Source organism: Pygoscelis adeliae, unplaced genomic scaffold (genome assembly GCF_000699105.1).
Source record: "Pygoscelis adeliae isolate BGI_AS28 unplaced genomic scaffold, ASM69910v1 Scaffold26, whole genome shotgun sequence".
Lineage (NCBI taxonomy): Eukaryota > Metazoa > Chordata > Aves > Sphenisciformes > Spheniscidae > Pygoscelis > Pygoscelis adeliae.
In genome coordinates, this window is record NW_008825104.1 from 7,090,322 (window position 1) to 7,109,240 (window position 18,919).

Genomic DNA, 18,919 nt, shown 5'->3' on the forward strand with positions numbered 1-18,919 from the left:
TCATGTTCCTGTATTTAAAGGGTGGCTACAAAGAAGATGGAGACTCCCTTTTTACAAGAAGTCACATGGAAAAGATGAGGGGTAATGGGTTCAAGTTACTTCTGGGAAGATTCCGATTGGACACAAGAGGAAAGTTTTTTAGAATGAGAATAAACAGCCATTGGAATAATCGCCCCAGGAAAGTGGTGGTGGATTCTCCAACATTGGACACTTTCAAGTTTCGTCTGGACTGGGTGCTGGGCCATCTTGTCTACACTGTGCTTTTGCCAAGAAAGGTTAGACCAGATGATCCTTGAGGTCCCTTCCAACCCAGTATTCTAGGAAATCTACGAATGTTAGTAAACACAGTAAATAATAACCAATTGTTAAAAGCAAAAATATGAAGGATGCTTCCTACATTTTTTGAGAAAATAAAGGGAACAGAGGGCAGAAATCAGTTTTGCTTTTACCGATTCAACAGCTGTATAAGGATATAAGCAAAACCAGTGATACTCTACTCCTAGCTTGCTGAAATACAAAACTCAAAGCGGGTAACAAAAGTCAAAGCTTCTCTTGGGTTTAACTACTTTCCAAGCTCTCAATGCCTATATATGTTTTTTTTAAAAAACAAAAACCACAAAAAAACAAAAACACCCACCCACCTCCAAGGGCCAGGGCAGCAAGATAACTTCAGGTAACTCCCAGAAGATCAATTCCAAGTGTGAATCCTGGAGACATTTGCTTAAATGATCTGTTTCTTGTATTCTATGAAGTAAATTCTAACCAGGTTTCAATTTACTATTTCTATTTTGGTTTGCTTTAAAATATTCAGAAATTCTTTACACAATTAAGATCTGAAGTTCTTCATCAAACTATTTTATAAAATCTCTTTACTTAGTTGTAATAGTGTTGATGGTATCAATAACATTTTCTTGGTTCAACAGCAGCATTCTCCCGCTTTATTGAAACTAGAGACTATCTAACCAGATATTTGTTGCAACAGTTATTTTCCAGCTTAGATATTTATCTAAACTGCCTGTGCTAAAACAAACTTGAAGAGTTATTATGACAAGTAAAACCCACCCTAAGTATATCAAAAGAAATCTTTGGAATATTCATTTCTATTCATTTCTGCAACTGTAAAAAAGCAGCAATACAACAAAGCTGTCAGTACTTGGCCTTATCACGCCAAAAGCTTAACAATGACAAAACCAGATTGGCTTTGTGAAAACAAAACAACAAAAGTATTATTTTTAAACTGAGAAAAGAAGCAAAAAAACTCTTGGCAAACATCTACATAATACAATATTCTACTTCAAGTACAACCTTTAACTGAAATGCAGTAATATTCAATACTCCTAATCCTAGACCAAGGCATCAGTAAGGCACAGGTATATGAGAGTACAGATCTGTAATTTAAGGCAAGATCCATTACAGAAACACCCTTCACAAAAAAAGAGGATGAGAAAAATTATAGATTAAGTTTAAGTTTACAGTAAAAAATAAATTTTAAAATGTTCAGATACCTAAACAATTGTAATTTTGGCTTTTTTTAATATTTATATTGACTTTTCATATTAAGACTACATAATAACTACACAGTAACACACACACATCCTGACACTACACAACCGCAGCCCAGGTAGTTGCAACTTAGTTCTCACACATTTCCTTTTGCTCTTTTTTTGAGGCAGCCCGAGAAACTAACTTCCATCTGGACAGCCAAACTATCCAAGTAAGTGCCACTACAACATTTCATCTGAAGAATGGTCTCTAATTGTATACCATTAATAATGCTGCCGAGATTAGCATTAGATTTGAGCTTCACTTCTGATGTTCAACTTGATTGCATATTCTTTGGGTACATATTTGCAGTGTTACTAAGAAAACATTAAGAGGAATAAATTGACTTTTAAAACTACTATGCTTGAGTCTCACCCACTTCTCCTCCCCAAATCAAAAAAAGCCATGTAAATGCAAGAATATCTACTATGGCAAACTGAAGTTTGAAGGACACTGTAGGAGCCCCTCAAACCTTCATGGATTATTAAAAAAACTGAGCTTTTTTTAAAAGCCATGACATTGATATTTCAATATTTCAACATTGATGTTTTCAAATGCTTAAAGATTTCCTTTACATTATGGAACTGACATGTTTGGGTTTTCATGTTTGTCACTTTTAAGTTAATACATAGCCAGGAACATGAACTATTTATCCTGATAGGATACTGAAGTGAACTCCATCCCCGACTAGCCACCGTATCCTTTCTTTTTTTTTTTTTTTAAATGTGCAATAGAAATAATCACAATTCCTGTACAGCTAGTAATCACAGTTATTTGGTATGGCTAGCTGTACCAAGCTACTTCAGAACTGCTTTGCTTTCAGAATCCACTAATTTCTACATTAAATAACTCCACTTTCTTTCATTGTTGCTGTGAAAAAGATCCATGAAAACAAACAGTACAAGTTCCTGACATTCTATACAAAGAAAACAATGAAAATTAAACACACAAAGCAAGCAGACTAAGGATGGTAAGCCTCTGGAAGAGGTATAAAACCATATTAAACCGCTTATGCTTTGGGTTTAGTCCTTTGAGGGATTATGTCTGGATCTACTCTACGAGTAAATGCTGTGTATCACATACTGTCAACATCTATTCAAGCAGAAAGGAATCGACACTGTCTTAATTCCTCCAGTTATAACAACATAGTCAAAAGAGGGAGGGAGGAGAAGGGAGAGGAGGGGAAGGGGAAGGGCACTGCAAGTCATTTGCCCACAGGAAGCAACAAACCTTACAGAGCAGTAAGCACAGCTGAGGCAGTGCAGCAACAGCACAGTCTTAGCTAAGCGGAGAATGCCAAAGCACAACACAAAGCCTACAGCCTTGTAGGCTACACAAAAGGCTGGGAAAAGCTAGCATGTGCACATGCTTCTATCTTCTTAAGCATGCACTGTTCGTAGCAATGCCAGATAAAATATGCAGAACATTTTTATATGTTTTAAACTGGTATTTTGTAGTAAGTCTCAAAATTCCAGTCACTGAAGTGTCAATATTTATTAACGTTTCCACAGTCTGAGCAGCACTACTAATAAAATCAGAGCAGATGGAAGCTGCTGTCATATGTTGTTGGGGTTTTTTTTGCCATGGGGCTGGGGGTGGGGGGGGGGGGGTTTATTTTTTTTGCCATGGGGCTGGGGTGGGGGGGGTGGGGTTTATACAATAACAACTCCTCCACAGAAATTCATAGAGAAGTTCTGAAAACAAAATATTCTATTGGGCATTCTCTTTATTCATGAGAAATACTTGCCTCTAGAAATCCTTACAATGAGGCAAAAGCAACTTAGTGCCATCTGCACTGGCATCATTTAATAAAGAAAAAAGCTGATTCTGAACATGTGTGGCTTTTCCATAGAGCTTTGAACAGAAAACTGAACTTCATTTGGCTTCTTAATACTTTTCATGTTCTTAAGTATGCTCTCTAGCTAAAGAACGTTAAAACACCAATAAGAGAGAAATTACATGATGCAATGTTCGCCCAGGCTTTAGACCAGCAAACCAGAAAGAAGGACAGTAAGAGGCCCAACAAGCGTTCAAAGCACTTTTTCAAGCACCATTTATCTAAGTTTTTAAAAAACATGCTTTATCTTTCCTAAGAACTAAAAAAAAAATTACTTAAAAAAGCAGTATGAAATGCTAAAGCTCCACAAGCCAAAACATTTAAAAATGGACATTGAGCTTTAAAACTGAAATATTTTCCTGCAACTTAATTTCCTGTATATTCCCCTTTCTACATATGCACACAATTACATGTACATACATATAATTCACTTGGCTCTTCAACAGATATTTGTAACTAAAAATTTGCCTTCAGAACAACATGAGAGATGATGCAGAATAAAATTCAAGTGCTTTGGAGGTGATTATTACAACGTATGAATAAAAAAAGAGTATTTCTATTTTAATACATTGTGCAGTTGGTTCAGAGGAAAGAAAAATAACATACTTACCACTGTGTTACTTTTTTCTCCCTGCTGCTTCTTCCCTGAGCTTTCAAAGCCAACATTCTGTTTAAGACAAAGGCACAAAAATTTTAGTCAACACTATCCCTACCAGATAAGAACAAACATATTTTATTGTATCGGATATTCTTTTTGCTTTCAGAGTTTTCGTTCTGTTTTTTTAAAAAGAAAAGCTGTACATGTGTGTGAACAGTAGATTTAAGATTTCAGAGAACTTGAAAGACTTTCAAGACAGTAAAATTTACATATATACTTTTGGGGGAGACTATTTTTGCGTGTGTACAAAACATTGTTTTTTATCCTACTTTTATTTTGACTTTATAGCATTCTGCCTACGAAGTCGTTTCACTTCTACTCCATTTTAACTGCTGTATTAAATTATTAGATCTCTTACATTAGACATCTCTTACAAACAATTCTAAAGCAAGTTAAGAAAAAAATACATCAGAAATTAACAGAACACAAAAAGAGCACACTTCTGTACCATACCTAACTTCAGGATTTTTTTAGAAAGTTGCAACACATTTAGTAAGGCATATCAGATCACTGACACTTATCTTCACTGAAGTAGAACAGTTATAAACAAACAAAAACATTCAGTGCATTCGACTGAACACATTCAAAATTAGTGGCTAGACCTATGGAAGGGATAAATTTTGCCTCCAACAAAGACAGAAGAAGAACATATCTTCAGAGGGATTAAAGGTCACTATGGTCAGACAGATCATCTAACTGAACACGAACTCATGTAGAACAGCTAAGGAGCTGAGTCAGGCAGAGTATAATCTGTCAAATTTGTAGTACCTAGAAAAAAATTTAAATTGTGGGGAGCACAGGTAGTAGCTTCATTCAAAGGATTTACCTATAAATGGAACTATATTTCATTTCTTTCCAATAAAAAGCAGAATCAGCCCATCATAAAATCATCATAAATGTCCTCAAAAAAATCCTAAAACAGATTTAAAGTCAAAATTGTTCCAGGACGAATGAAAGTTCCTTGGTTTGGGGTAAGAAGCAAGCAGCAGTACAATCACAGAACAACTAACTCCTTAGGAAGTCTGGATTGTCACAGCAGGCTTGTGCTATAATCAACTTTCATGTTACATGTCCTATTCCTCATTCAGGATTGACTCGTGCCAGCTTCTGCATTTGTACCAAATGGACTCCAATGCACTATACTGCATAGATCTATTCATTTATTCTCAATAGAAGGACAACCAGGACATGCAAATAGCAAGGGGAGAAAGTAATATAGGTAAAAGTAATGTTAAAGCCTCAAATCTTTCAAATTTCCTAAAAAAGCCTCTATCAGTTTAGCCAGCCTCAGAAATACAGAACAGCAGCACTCAAGACAATTAAAAAGATCAAGACAGACAGCAAAGATCAAACCAGATTCTGAAACCTGGGGTCTTAGGAGAGAGTCTGTCAAACTGCCATGGCTGCATGTTTCTTTCCTTTCCTACAGCGCTTTCCTCCTACTAAAAAACTATTTAATCTTACAAAAGCTATTCAGAGGCACTGTGCACAAGCTCCCAAACAGAAGTAGTGCAGGTTTGCAATAGCTTTGCTAGGATAAGAAGAATTAATCCAGGGAATATGACAGTGCAGGACTGGATCTGACAGCAGGACAGTCAGGCAACTGTGCCTTTGGAAAGAAAAAGGCGTAAGGTCAAGAACAATTTTAGGGCAATGAGATTAGTTATATTTTTTACTTTCAGATCAGGGACCAGGAAGATGAGGGGTTCTGAAGCAGACCAAGAAGTGCAACTGTACGCACAATCGATACCATTGTCCTCAATGAAGCAGGTTTTGCCTGCACAAAGATACCCATAACCAGAATATTTTTATGAAGTATCAGGGAAGTATATACACATGTGCATAATCATTTCATACACAACAATAATGAAGAAGTTTTACTGTGAGTGGTTACTGGCAAGATTCTTACTCAATCACAATCTCCTACATAGGTGAGAAATGCGTGCTTACAGTGAGCTAGATTTGAAAAGAGTAGCATATGATCTTGATTGAGGAAATAAAAGATAAACACAGCTGGCAAAATATTTATGTCTAGATAGCCTACCTTTTGAAATCAAACAGACATTTCACACAAAGTAGGAAGGTCTGTAGACCACAGTTTAGTTAATCTTGGATTCCGACACTGGGGAACAAGGAGGGGTGAGAGGGGAGGACCAGGGAGACACAAAGGATTCAGAGACCATTCTCAAGAAAGAGTGCATCTTGTTTTTCCTGGAAGCAGATGCTGTCACCATGTCTCGCTGTTACTTGCTTCTTCGGTATCTGAACCAAAGCCAGACTTTTACAGTGAAGCAAAGAAACAATCTCTGCTGCGTGGATTGTCTCATTGACAAAAACCTGACAAGCTTCAGGAGCAGCACTATCTTTTCACTGGTCTTGGGTGGAGGAGTCTAAGATGTTAATTATGATACGTTACCTTAACCGGCATGAGACTGACCTACTTGAGGATTTGTTACCTCCTAGTACCAATGCTGTCACAGCTGTTGACAACCAGAATCCTTCAACAGAGAGAAGACAGCTGATGGCACATTCTCAGTGAGCACACTAAGATTCGCATTTGCTTCCAGCATGCCCCAAAATAACCTGTATTTGGCAACACTGTTGGTATACTGCAGGGGACATGCAGTTGGGAAGTGTTCTGCCAAAGGATATGTGTATGCTTATCAACAACAATGGAATGGAAAAGGCACTTTTATAGGTCCCTGACTGGCTAACTTGCTGTACAAATTAAATTTTAATATTAAGATTTTCATTGTTTTGCCAGAGTATCTACAGTTCTATTAGGGACGTTTCTTATTTTGTTAAAACTGAATGAAATGCCTAGAGGCTAGCAAAATGAAATTTTGTTCATTACTTAAAATACCATAACAGCACTTTTGGACAAGATGGTTAAGGAAACACATTCATACCCGCACATATTCAGATAAATCAGATCTGCTGAATTCTGTTGTTGATTGTTTTCCCTTGGGGAAGCTGGTGAAAAAAGGGTCTCCAAGGCATAAATGAAGGTTGCAAATTTGACCTCATTTTTTTTAAAAGAAACTATTTCCAAATTATTTCTCTCACCTTTGTGGATATAGCTGCAAAAACTCTCACTGTTGTAAGTGTTCTGCGTGCAAAGTGTGGTTTTGCAACAAAATAAACATACCTCAATTTAGAAACACTGCCTGGGGTTCAAAATCCCCCTTTACAGTAGTGCAATTAGTGCAGAAATAACCAATATCAAACCAATATGGCTGAGTTTGATCTCACCAGTGAAAAACTGCTATAATGCATGGGCACCAGATGGGAGGAGTTTCTTAACTCTTAAAACTGCAGGGAATCATGTATTAATCAAGACGCCAGTTTCTCAAAGCATAACCCTCAGCATGTATGCTCTGAGAAGTTCTTCTATAATAAGAATTAAAGTTATTAAGCATAAACAATTATATCTACTGCACCATCAGAAGGTGTAGCTGTTGCAGATAAGTAATCATATTGCGCTTTTAATTACCCTTAAACCCAATATTCCCCCTAAAAGCAGCAAGATACAGAACTATTTTCCACTGTTTGCCCCAAATAACTAGAATTACAGAATGATGGAGGTCGGAAGAGACTTTTCCAGGTCATGTGGTACAACCCACCAATGCCACCACCACTTTAGGTCCAACTTCAACATTAGATCCAACAAAGTCAAAAGCTACTTTTGAGTTAAGGCCTATGTCAGTACGTACAAAAGGAAGCAGGTCAGTTGTCTTATTTGGAAACATTTCCAGGGGAGAAAGTTGAGATTTAGTGCACCATGGAGATACATGTTTCCGTGCCTCCACTCAAGCAAAATTATCTAGTCAACGTAATTGCTATTTGAGATACTCTTTTTCCAAGTCTTACTAAGGCAGCTGAATAATCACACATTGCTTCAATCATTCATGAATTCATGATAGACAATGCTTCATCTCACAGTAATTCCAGTATCCTTTCCTACTATGAAAATAAAAGTATCAGGAAAATCCTTTTATAGAACCAAGATGGCTTATATCAATGGATAGAAACGAAAGTAGAGAAATCACTGTTTAATTGGAAATTATTTCTGCTTTACAGGAGGTAACAAATACAATCACCAAAGTAGATCCACTGTTCACAGACTTACAAATCATTGATTTCTATAAACCAAGGTTGCTTTGCAGAACAGTAAATGTGAGGAGGTTTAAATTGTTACTATACACTGTTCCTAATAATTCTGCTTAAGGCTTTACTGATGTTTACCCGCTCTGTTACTGTGATGCCATTGCATTAGCTCAAATAACCACAGCCTAAGCCAGGAATGAAAATGTACAAAATAGAGACATGACACTGATTTTATACTCCAAACTTAATGCTAAAAATTAAGAATTTTAGGAAGGCTTTAAAACCAAGCATTTGAAAAATTAAAATACCTGGCATCCTTAAACACTGTATTCATTTAATATAGCTTTTTTTTTGTATGCAAAATAAACAGGTTTAGTGATCTATTTTCACATCAATTTGTTTCTTGTCTCTGAAGTAGACAATACAGCGGTATCTGAACTTCAAAAAAACAGGAAACAAACCATGCACAACAGAAAAATACCTGAGGTCTTCAATCAAGGAGACAGGACTTCTTCCTGGACCACTTATCTTGACCTCACAGACCGTTCTTAGGGACTACCAAACCAGCAGGTCTCAAAACAGCAACAGTCTGCATTCCATGCACTGTCACAATTCTTTACCAAGTTACTTTTCTCTAAGTGACATTTGTGCTAACTCACTGACTACAAGTGAGTAGCTGTGCCTGAGGAAGCTTTGGTTAACACAAAGAATCCAACTCAACTAAATCTAGGAATTAAAAGAAAAAGCAAAAAACCCTTATTCTTTGTAAGTTATGACAACCTTCACCCAAGCTTCAGCCATTTCAAAGATTTCCACTGCTGCTACAGAATTGACAACAACTTTAGAGAGGACTGGACATACCTAAGTCACATCAGGATGCCAATTAGCACCACAAACAATGTGACACGAGCATTCAGGATAACAAGAGAGGCTGCAAACCCATGAGAAAACTATTTAGATCTGGTGCCCTCACCCTTTGCTCCCATGCAATCCCCTTCCTTTTCACCCTTCCCCCCCGCCTCCATTCTTAAGAGTTTCCCATCAGCATGTGGATCCTAGACAGTGACAGCTCCAAATGGTTAGAGCTTTTTCAGGCCTATTATTGTTAGCCACAGCAAATGTGCTCAGACCTCAGTCTTCTTTCACAGCAGCACAAGAGAGACTGATGATGAGAAAGAAGAGGAATGTGGAAAATCTGGGAAACAAATGACAGAGAGTACGAATACTTAAGAGATGGAATATACCAATTTAATCAGTAGGAAGATTTGTAATTAAAACCATGAAAACTGAGTCATACATACATACTAAACTAGACCAGAATGTATACCACTGTTTCTAGAAAGGACACATTTGATGTAAATGAAATAGGTGGCTAACTTGTATGATGCTATTATCATGACCCTTATCTCTTTTTCCCTACTCCCATTCATCACATAAACCCTCTTCCCTCCTCTACTTCATCACACCCACATCTTTTATTAGATATCGAAATACTTTAGGGAGGGACACATCTAATTTTATTTGTGCAGTACTTAAGAAATATGACACGATGTCTCATAGGGACCATGGGCATGTATCAAATGCTGGTGGCACCCAACACGCACACTTCTGTGAGCAAGGATTGGCTAAATATTGCATTAAGTAGATGCTGACTCATTAACACAGATAACCTGTTAACTACTTAGTATGAGGAAGATAGAAGTGATCTAGATACTAAAGTGAGTATGACTACCAAGCATGAAAGAAAGAGAAAGCACAGGGAATAAGAATCTTTGGCAAAGATTTTGGGCACAATATTTAACTGCATACTGAATTTTCCAATAGCAACTTGTGAAACTTAATTAAACAAGTCCCAGGATGGGCCACCCATCTGAATGACCCCAAGACTGTCACAGAGTGTGCACTCTGTCCTAAAATACAAATGACCTGAGATTTAAGTCCTCTTGGGCAACATTTAAGTATAGATTTCCAACACCACAGATGAACAACTTATTACTTATACCCCATTAATAAGAACAATAAAGGTGCTATATTTCTCTCAATTTAAAACCTACGCAGACAGGTGTACTCTTGATATACTTCCTGCATCAGGGAGACACTTTGTCAGTTATGCCACAGCTTATGCACAAAATTGGATCCTAGAGCTGTTTCAGATAATTAAAATACAGAAGGCTGTGGATACATACTGCAGCAGAAACCTAGGCATAGACAGAATTCAGACTGCAAATTTTACAGGTTCTGTGAATGTTTGTGGCACTCTAGATGCATGGATTTGTCTTGTGCCTGTGGCCTTTTATCGCCACTGGCTAGTCCAGGAGATTCTGCAACACAGTTTGAGCTGCTAACCAGCTGAGGCTTTACGTGTATCAAATTATGCATAAAATACTAAATTGTTAGAACCAATAACCACCTAGTAGTTGTCTGAAATAGGTTAGAAAATAGGTATTAGGAACTTGAATTTTTTACATTTCCCAATTTCAGAAACACAATTTTACAGCATAATGGACATTTCAAATTAAAATCGTTTAAAAAATAGCAGAAACTAACAGCAAACAGTTGCTATAATTGTACACTGAATTATAGATCTCACTCTACCAGCCAAGTCATTGTTAGAGTATGTAAATTCCTGAGTTCCCTTTCCTTCCAGGGCAGAGGTGAGCAGTGCTAGTTGAGCAACTCTTAAATCTATTTTTAGACATAATTTTTCCCCCGCACACATACAGGCATAACTTTACAATTAACAATTACTATTATGAACCTTTTACTTCCTTCTGCATTTATTTTGTTTCTCGCTGTTTTACAAAGTTGAATTAGGAGACATCACTGACCAGTTTTATTACAGATACAATGAGCAATCTTAGAACTTCCTTGCAAAATTGCTAAATATTCACAGCTATGAATGAAATTAACCTCAGCTGTGCTCTTAACATACAAAGTGATTCCAAAATATTAGGGTGTTATTGCTTGTTTGAGTGGGTTTAAAGAAAAAAAGAACTGTCAGGTACTTTTTATAGCTTCAACTGTCAATTACTGTGCACATCAATTCACTATCGTAACAGTATATCATTAACTCACCCCATATGCACATTATGAAGATCAATTCTTGAATGTCAGTGTTCTGTACAAACAATAACAAAGGTAGACACCAGGAGGAATAATACACTTCTATATTCAAAATAGGAATTAGACAGTGAGGCAGGAACAATGCAGAATCATGGAGATATGAATTTTAAAAATGCACTGATTTGAAGCAGGGATATACGCTCAAGGCAAGTGTCCGGTATTAAAACTTTTTAGTAAGCTGTGAATAATTGAGCAGGTGTCTTACTGGAGGTTGAAGTTTCCTGTTTGAAACGATATTAAATTCATAACTAACTGCAACAGCTACTAATTGTGACTAAACATATACAACGTCAAACCAAAATGTATTTTTACTCTATTACACTTCACCCAAGCATGCGCCATATGCTACTGAGGTATGATCCATTTCTCCATGACATTATCATATTACTCTTGAAAAAAGACTAATGCTGCTGCTTAATCTCATGGTTTGAGCCAATTTCTAAACACTAAGCCTTGGCTTGCTGTCAGATATCCTCACTACCTGCCTGAGAATCAATGATGAAGGAGTAGATTGTCATTTTTTACCATATAATTTAAAGCTACCCAAATCCCTGTTGCAAGCTAATTTACATTCTGCAAATACTGTTCTAGAAGTGATTTGTTTCATGGATGGAATGGAGCTATAAAATCCCCCTGGATTTTTATTATGTAACAGGATAGCAATCCTCTTCTAACACACAAAAACACTCCAGGACCACAAGCCACCTGAACTAAAAGGCAAACAGTTCATTAAGGTAATAAAGATTTCTATAATTTGAAATCGCAGAGCTGCAAGGTAATTAATCCCCAGTTCACAAGAAAATTTAAGGAAATTAATATGCTGAATTCAACTGACTGGAAAATAGTCCTACTTTTTTCTGTTTGAAAAAAAAAAAAACCTCTGCAGATTGAACTTGAAGTAACTAATGCAGAGACAGTGTCTGAATCTGAAAAAGCAAGAATACAATTGTTATTTAAAAGCCTGGGTAGAAGAGGGCAGTGTCTGGAAAAGAACAGGATACGAATTTGCTCTGTTCCCTCTGATAATGAGGTTAGAGTGAGGGTTGTTTTGCCTCAATTCTTAATGGCTTTTTATTAAACAATCTAACACAGCATAAGTGTAACAAGCAGAAATTGCTGTTTGTGCGTAAGTCTGCAAATCACCAGTAGGTTTCTCCTCATTCCCTATTTCTCATTCTTTGAAGGGTCATCTTGGAGAAATATACTGCCTGGAAGAATGTGCCCTTCACATATTGATAGAAGCGCTACCAAACTGCATTATTATATTCATGCATCTTCCAAAATCCTTTTTACTGCAGTTGCCCATTCCAGTTCACAGTATCTTCCAGTAATATGTGAAATACATTTTAGATCTGATAGCCAAACAATGAAGGTTTTTCGGTTTTTAGATATAGCTCCATTCTCACTTCTGAGTGAAGAAGGAAACAATTGGATGTGAGCTCTAAAAACAACCTGACGTCTGTTTAATCTAATCTAAAATCAATTCTTCTGGATCTTCCAGATCTTCTCCAACAAGCTAATATAAGATCTAGACAAAACAATTAAGTCTGTATTCAAAGCTTTCACAGCAATAAAGCAAATCACCTGTTTACCTGCAGATTCCTGAATTCTAAATTCTTAGAGAGAAAAACAGACATTTATTAAGCTGCATTAGATGACATCTCTATGCAATATTCTGTCTAGCAATAAGACACTGCAACTAAAAAAAAATAAATATTGGGTTTTAACATGTCGGTCGTCTTTGTTAACAGCTGAAAATGCACTAAGAATTTTTTATAGCACGAAAAAATCTCCGTAGTAAAGATCAGTAGTGAGATTAATGGACTAATTCCATTTTAGATACCAGCTTTCATTTTAATACTATTAAGGGATCAGAACTGAGACAGACTGATAATGTCATGGATAAAATCATTCAACACAGTTTTAATGCATGCACTCTATGACAACGCACATAGTCCAGTTTTCCCATAAAGCTATACAAATCTAGAAAATAATGCATTTGAAGTTAACAGTTGTCTGACGTTCACACCAGTAAGAGACTGGGCTGAGAATAAATGCTAACAGCATGATCTATAAAAATAGAGACCAAAATGAACGCCAGCAGTTAGATAGCAGTAGTGCTATTAGCATTCCAGTTAAAAAGAAAGAAACATTCTCAACAGTTTCAATTAGACCTGGCAGGCCAGTATCTAAACCCAAAATAGCAAACACTGAGACAGAGCTTAACCAATTTATCTAACACCCGCTACTTTAAAACTAATGAGTCTTAAACTTAATCTTGCTAGATGTAAAAATGCTTGGGTAATCACTGCCTACAGAAACCACATCTCTATCTCCAGTTGGTTATTGTTTGCTTTAAATGCACATGTAAAGAAAACTACAGCTGACATGCTTCAAAAGGAGGGAAATTTAGAAGAGGAGCCTCTACTCTCAAGTCAAAATTTTCTCTCTTGAAGAGGTATGGGAATAAAAAGGAAAATAAGGAAAGGCATATAAAAAAGGGAAAAGAAAAACTTGATTGGGTTGCTAATGTCTCCTATCAGTCCAAGCTTTCTCAGAGACCTAGTACTGCTCTACAGGTGATCCTTTCAATGAAAAAGTCCTCAAAAAAGGTGAGAGCCCCTAAAGAGTCGTCTCTCTTTTGCTTCCTCATCCATCCCATTGTGCTTCCTTGTGCTGCTGGTTAGCCCCATTCCTCTCCACTCTTCTGCTTCTTCCTCTTTTTCAGTATGTTCTTTCCCACGCCGAGTTGCTTCCCTGGCCTTTCTAACACTACAGTATCCCTGACACTCTTCCATCTCACAGGAAAGCTCCAGATGATGAGCACCTCTGGGAATTGCCTACTTAAGTTTAGTGTGCATAAAACCAGAACTTAATCTCAACTGCCACCAACTACTGTTCTTATCACATGCTTTGATTACTACTGTGGAAACCACGAGTATCCTGCCCATTACTCTGACCCACAACTCTCCTCAGTTGTTTCTCCCTTGAGTTCCTGTAGTCACACTTCCCCCTTGCCCCAAACACACAAAACAAAACCTTAACCACACAAACTTGCACCACTTATTACAAAAATCATTTCTAGGACACTAGACACTGCTTGACTGTGTTGCTAGTTTAAGTACCCCTATTTTCCCCCTTTTCTATTGGAGGGATAAGCAGCTTATTTTCACTTATTTTTCCAAACTATTTTCTCATTCAAAATCAAGAGGGAGACTCCTATTCAGTCAATTAAGTTACCTTCTATCACCATCAATTTTTCGAAACAACATTTGACAGCATCCCCACACAGATACATAATTCACTGTGAATTCCTTCATCTTCTTCCTTATCTCTCGCCTTCACAACAATGCTTAAAAATAAAATTCTGACAATTACCAGGCTGCTGATGTGCAAATATCATTGCTCATCAAGCTAACCAATACTTACCACCACCACCCCACACATCATGTGCTCCTCTATCCATCTAGGTTACCTTAACCTGTCCTGGAGGACATAGAATCTCTGTTGTCTATCCCACACTCGTGAATTGAATCATGATAGGTGATTCCAGTTTGTTACTAAAACTCCTTTAGGTTACATCATCACAAAGGGTGATCATACTGTTTAGGAAAAAATTGATTTTACCCATCCTCATCTTAAACACATTAAAATGCACTACTCATGTTACATCTATACCAACATATGCATAATAAAACCAGCAGAGTTATGCTGGTACAAGCCTTCTAACTAGAAAATTTAAAGCAGAGATCTACCTGGTCTGTTTCTTTCCTGTCCCAAATAGTAGCAAGCAAAAATACAAATAAAGATTAATAAGAACATAAAATTCAAAAGAAGGAATACACTAAGACCTGATTGTCTTCCAATATAACAGGGAGAAGAATGAACTGTGGGCATCAGCCCACAATTCTACCTTGGTATGTGCCAAGAGCAATGACAGAATGCAGTAGTCAAGCAATGTCCTTGATATCTGAAAGAAGGTGAGGTGTTTTTTCCCCTTGTGCTCCGATTAGCTCAGTTATGGCTGTAGAAACTACCTTCATGCTTTCATAGACTCAGATTTGGGTAGGAAGGGACCTTAAAGATCGTCTAATTCCAACCCCCCTGCCATGGGCAGGGACATCTTCCACTAGATCAGGTTGCTCAAAGCCCCACCCAATCTGGGAGGGGACATCCACAACTTCTCTGGGCAACATGTTCCAGTGTCTCACCACCCTCACAGTAAAGAATTTCTTCCTAATATCTAAGCTAAATCTACCCTCTTTCCGTTTAAAACTGTTACCCCTCATCCTCTCACTACACTCCCTGATAAAGAATCCCTCCCCGCCTTTCCTGTAGGCTCCCTAGAAGTACTGGAAGGCTCCTTTAAGGTGTCCCCGAAGCCTTCTCTTCTCCAGGCTGAACAACCCCAACTCTCTCTGCCTGTCCTTACAGGGGAGGTGCTCCAGCCCCCTGATCATCTTCGTGGCCCTCCTCTGGACCCGCTCCAACAGGTCCAAACTTTCAGAGAGTTTTTCCTCTGGATTAGAGGGGAGGTATTTCAGCTCGTAAACAAATTAACACATTTGTAACTGTGAATAGAGATTTAGAATGAGTCTGGAATACTTTTTACCGGAAGTCTGTATTTTAGCACAAAAGGTAAGGAAGGAATGAAGGACTATCAGCAGCCATATAAGCATCTAAACTGAGCAAGAGAATGGCTTGAGTTCTACATAGCCTGGTACTAGCAAAAAGACCACAGAAGCTTCTTCATCTAGCCAAGAATGACAGGCAGATCAAGCAGTTTCATATCCTCAAACAGCAATAGTTATATGCAAAAGATAAGTAGTGCTCCTTTCTCACATATGCAACTAGTTCAAGAGGGAGAGGAAGGGATCGTAAGAATAAAACATTTCATGTGATATACTGGGGAAAATATGAATCCTCTAGCCTAAAACCAGATTGAACCAAATTAGTTCTAGGATTATAATCCAATAATTTCCTGAGTGACCAAGAAATTTAAAAACTGAGCCACTTGTCCATTGAACAATTCTACAAGGAGTCAGTTTGATCATCAAGTTCTTCTCAATTTTCTCAGTTATGGAAGTCTCTTATTTTGCCAAACAACTGAAACGTATCTGTCAAGCATATAAAAAGCAAAGGGTTGGTATATTTTATCTCATTCTCAAGCACCTTAGTGGTCCTAACATTAGCATCCAATATATTTTAGGTGGACTTCCTGCATTCCTCACTTCCTGCAATCTTTAGCTTCTAACCCATAACTCATTGCTGTAGCTTTTTTCCCCTTCATTTAATTAACAGATGGACACTTTTCACTATGATATTACCCTGGTCTAGAGCTGTTGTTTTGTAAGCATCTAGTAAAACATCCTTTAACTGATTTCCCTTTAAAACTGGAGTAGAAAAGGAATTTCTATACAGATGATTTGTCTGAATGGCCTTCCTTTAAAAAGGAACAAATAAATGCTGCTGATTAAATTTTATATTTATTACATACAATCAAAATCAATTCATAGTCATTTATACTTTATCAAACACAAAGAGGTTTTAAATACACAATTGGTTACTTGGCACCTTTCAATGTCAGGTGTGACTCCAAATCCTTCTACTCTGACTTCTAAGAATAATGCATCCATCATCTTTTTTAACGAACACTTTAGTACTACCAGTACAAGATCACCTGCACATAAAAATTAAGTTTCCTGTATTTATGGACTTAGTCATTCTGTACGTGACTGCAACTTGATGGTCTGTAGCAAGCTATTTATGCTGTGGCTTACCAGAGAGAATACCCATTAACAAGTATTAATTTTTTTTCAGTTCTCGAAAGTCAAAAATAGGTAAATAGGTAAAGCTATTTTAATCAAAATAGCACTATCCTTTTCCCTCACTTTGCCCTTCCTAAATTATAGGCAGCTATTTTAACCATTGAACACATCACTCTTCCTACCCAGGGCCAGTGATACTAAACAGACCAACCATAAGCTTTCTTTTTTCCCTCCAAACTGAGTACCTAACACTTCTTTCTTTATAAAGATCCTTAGAATTATTCATCAGTCCTTGATGAACGGTATTTCCAATATCTTTCTTTTGTATTAGAATAAAGTTTGTTTTTTTCTTTCTGCATGTTTTATTAACTATTCTATTTGCCTCTCCTCTGTAAACGATGTTCACTTCAAGTTACTCTCTTCGGAGAAAAATCTGTCATCTCTTTTTGCCCTAAAACCAAGCTACTGCTTCATAATAGGAAAACTCACCCCTTTTGCACCACTTACCTAGTCAACTAGCTCACTTTTATCGTCATCTGCCTTTGTCCTCATTGGCTTACCAGCAGGAGAAGTGTCAGAAGGCCACCTGGACCTCCAGAAACCTTGTGCACCTGCCTTTTGTCCATTTATACATTACTGTCTTCCAATTGTCTTGGTGTAAATTCCCTTTGGATGGCTAAAGATCTTTATGGACATGAAATCTGCAGGATAACTTGATGGTAATTGGATATTCCTAAATACACAGCACTCTTCCTGTACTACTCCTTCCCTACAAATCAAAAGCAACTCATTCTTCCTGCTTTCTGTGTACAACGCTTCTTTGGCCTGAACTTGTCGCAGACTGGCTAGCTGCAAACTAGCCGGCTCCATTTTCTGCTCTTACTTAGTGACAGCCAGTATTTCTCATACTGATATGGAGTTCTGAAATACATCAGTCTGTGCAGCTCTCCACACCACTGTTGTATGATCCTCCAGACATAGTAACAGCACTGGAAGAAATCTGTGCTTCACATAAACTTGTGCAATTACATTTGTAAACTTGTACAATTTGTACTTCATATAAAAGGAAGTATTTTGGCAGAAAAACAAACTATGGCACAGCCATTACAGCTCCTCGCAGTTGCTTAAGACATTATTGGAAGTAAAGCATTTTACTAGGCATTTCTGCCTCATCGTCATTTCTTCCCATTAGCAAGAAAATATACTTTCATATTATAATGGATACAATTACACCATTAAGAAAAAAATCCATGAGGGGAGGGGGAGAACAACAAACAAAAAAGGAGGAAATAGTCAATGAGGTGAGTGACATAGAAGCCATATCTTAAGTGAAGAAATAGGCACCGACATTCTTGAACCAGCAAACTGCATTGGCCAAGACCTTCAAAGACAACTGTCAAAAGGAAGTTTGCTTGCATAAATTAGTTAGCATTTAATTCTATCTCCACTGAAGAACGTAGCTGGAAAAGAAGAGGAGAGAGGAAAAAGGAAGAGAAAGCCAGAATGAGCCATGCTATTTAAGTAAGTTAGAAGTATTCTCTGCATACTTTTCCTCTGAAACCACCACACACGTTTATGGCACTGTATAAGAAGTTTTTTATTTGCTAGTTGCTGAATTGACAAATAGAATCCAAGAACTGCTTATGCAATGCAAGAGGGAGTTTCCCAATACCTAGCCTTTGCATAGAATTAAACAGATTTGCCTACATGCAGTCAGGATGAACATTATTTTCCTTAGAATATCCAATTCTGGCCATGTGACAACCAGGAAGCTTATCACGCATGCCAAACCTCCGATAACCTAATCTTGTTTTAGACAGACTGTTAGCAATGCACACATTTTAAGTGACAAACTAACTACTATCCTTCATAAGTCCTTAAACT

At 37.4% G+C, this 18,919-nt stretch overlaps 1 protein-coding gene across 9 annotated transcripts in view; it reads right to left on the reverse strand.

Annotated features, from left to right (window-relative positions):
* ERBB2IP (erbb2 interacting protein) overlaps positions 1-18,919 on the reverse strand; it is a 121,549-nt gene that overhangs the window by 78,156 nt on the left and 24,474 nt on the right. For 8 of the 9 annotated variants that reach the window (XM_009327270.1, XM_009327272.1, XM_009327274.1 and 5 more), the window contains one exon: positions 3,990-4,046. The gene's annotated coding sequence lies outside the window, so the exon portion shown is untranslated. Of the gene's footprint in view, positions 1-3,989; positions 4,047-11,219; positions 11,263-12,724; positions 12,775-18,919 lie in introns of those variants that run through there. The other variant, XM_009327269.1, reaches the window with a different exon arrangement.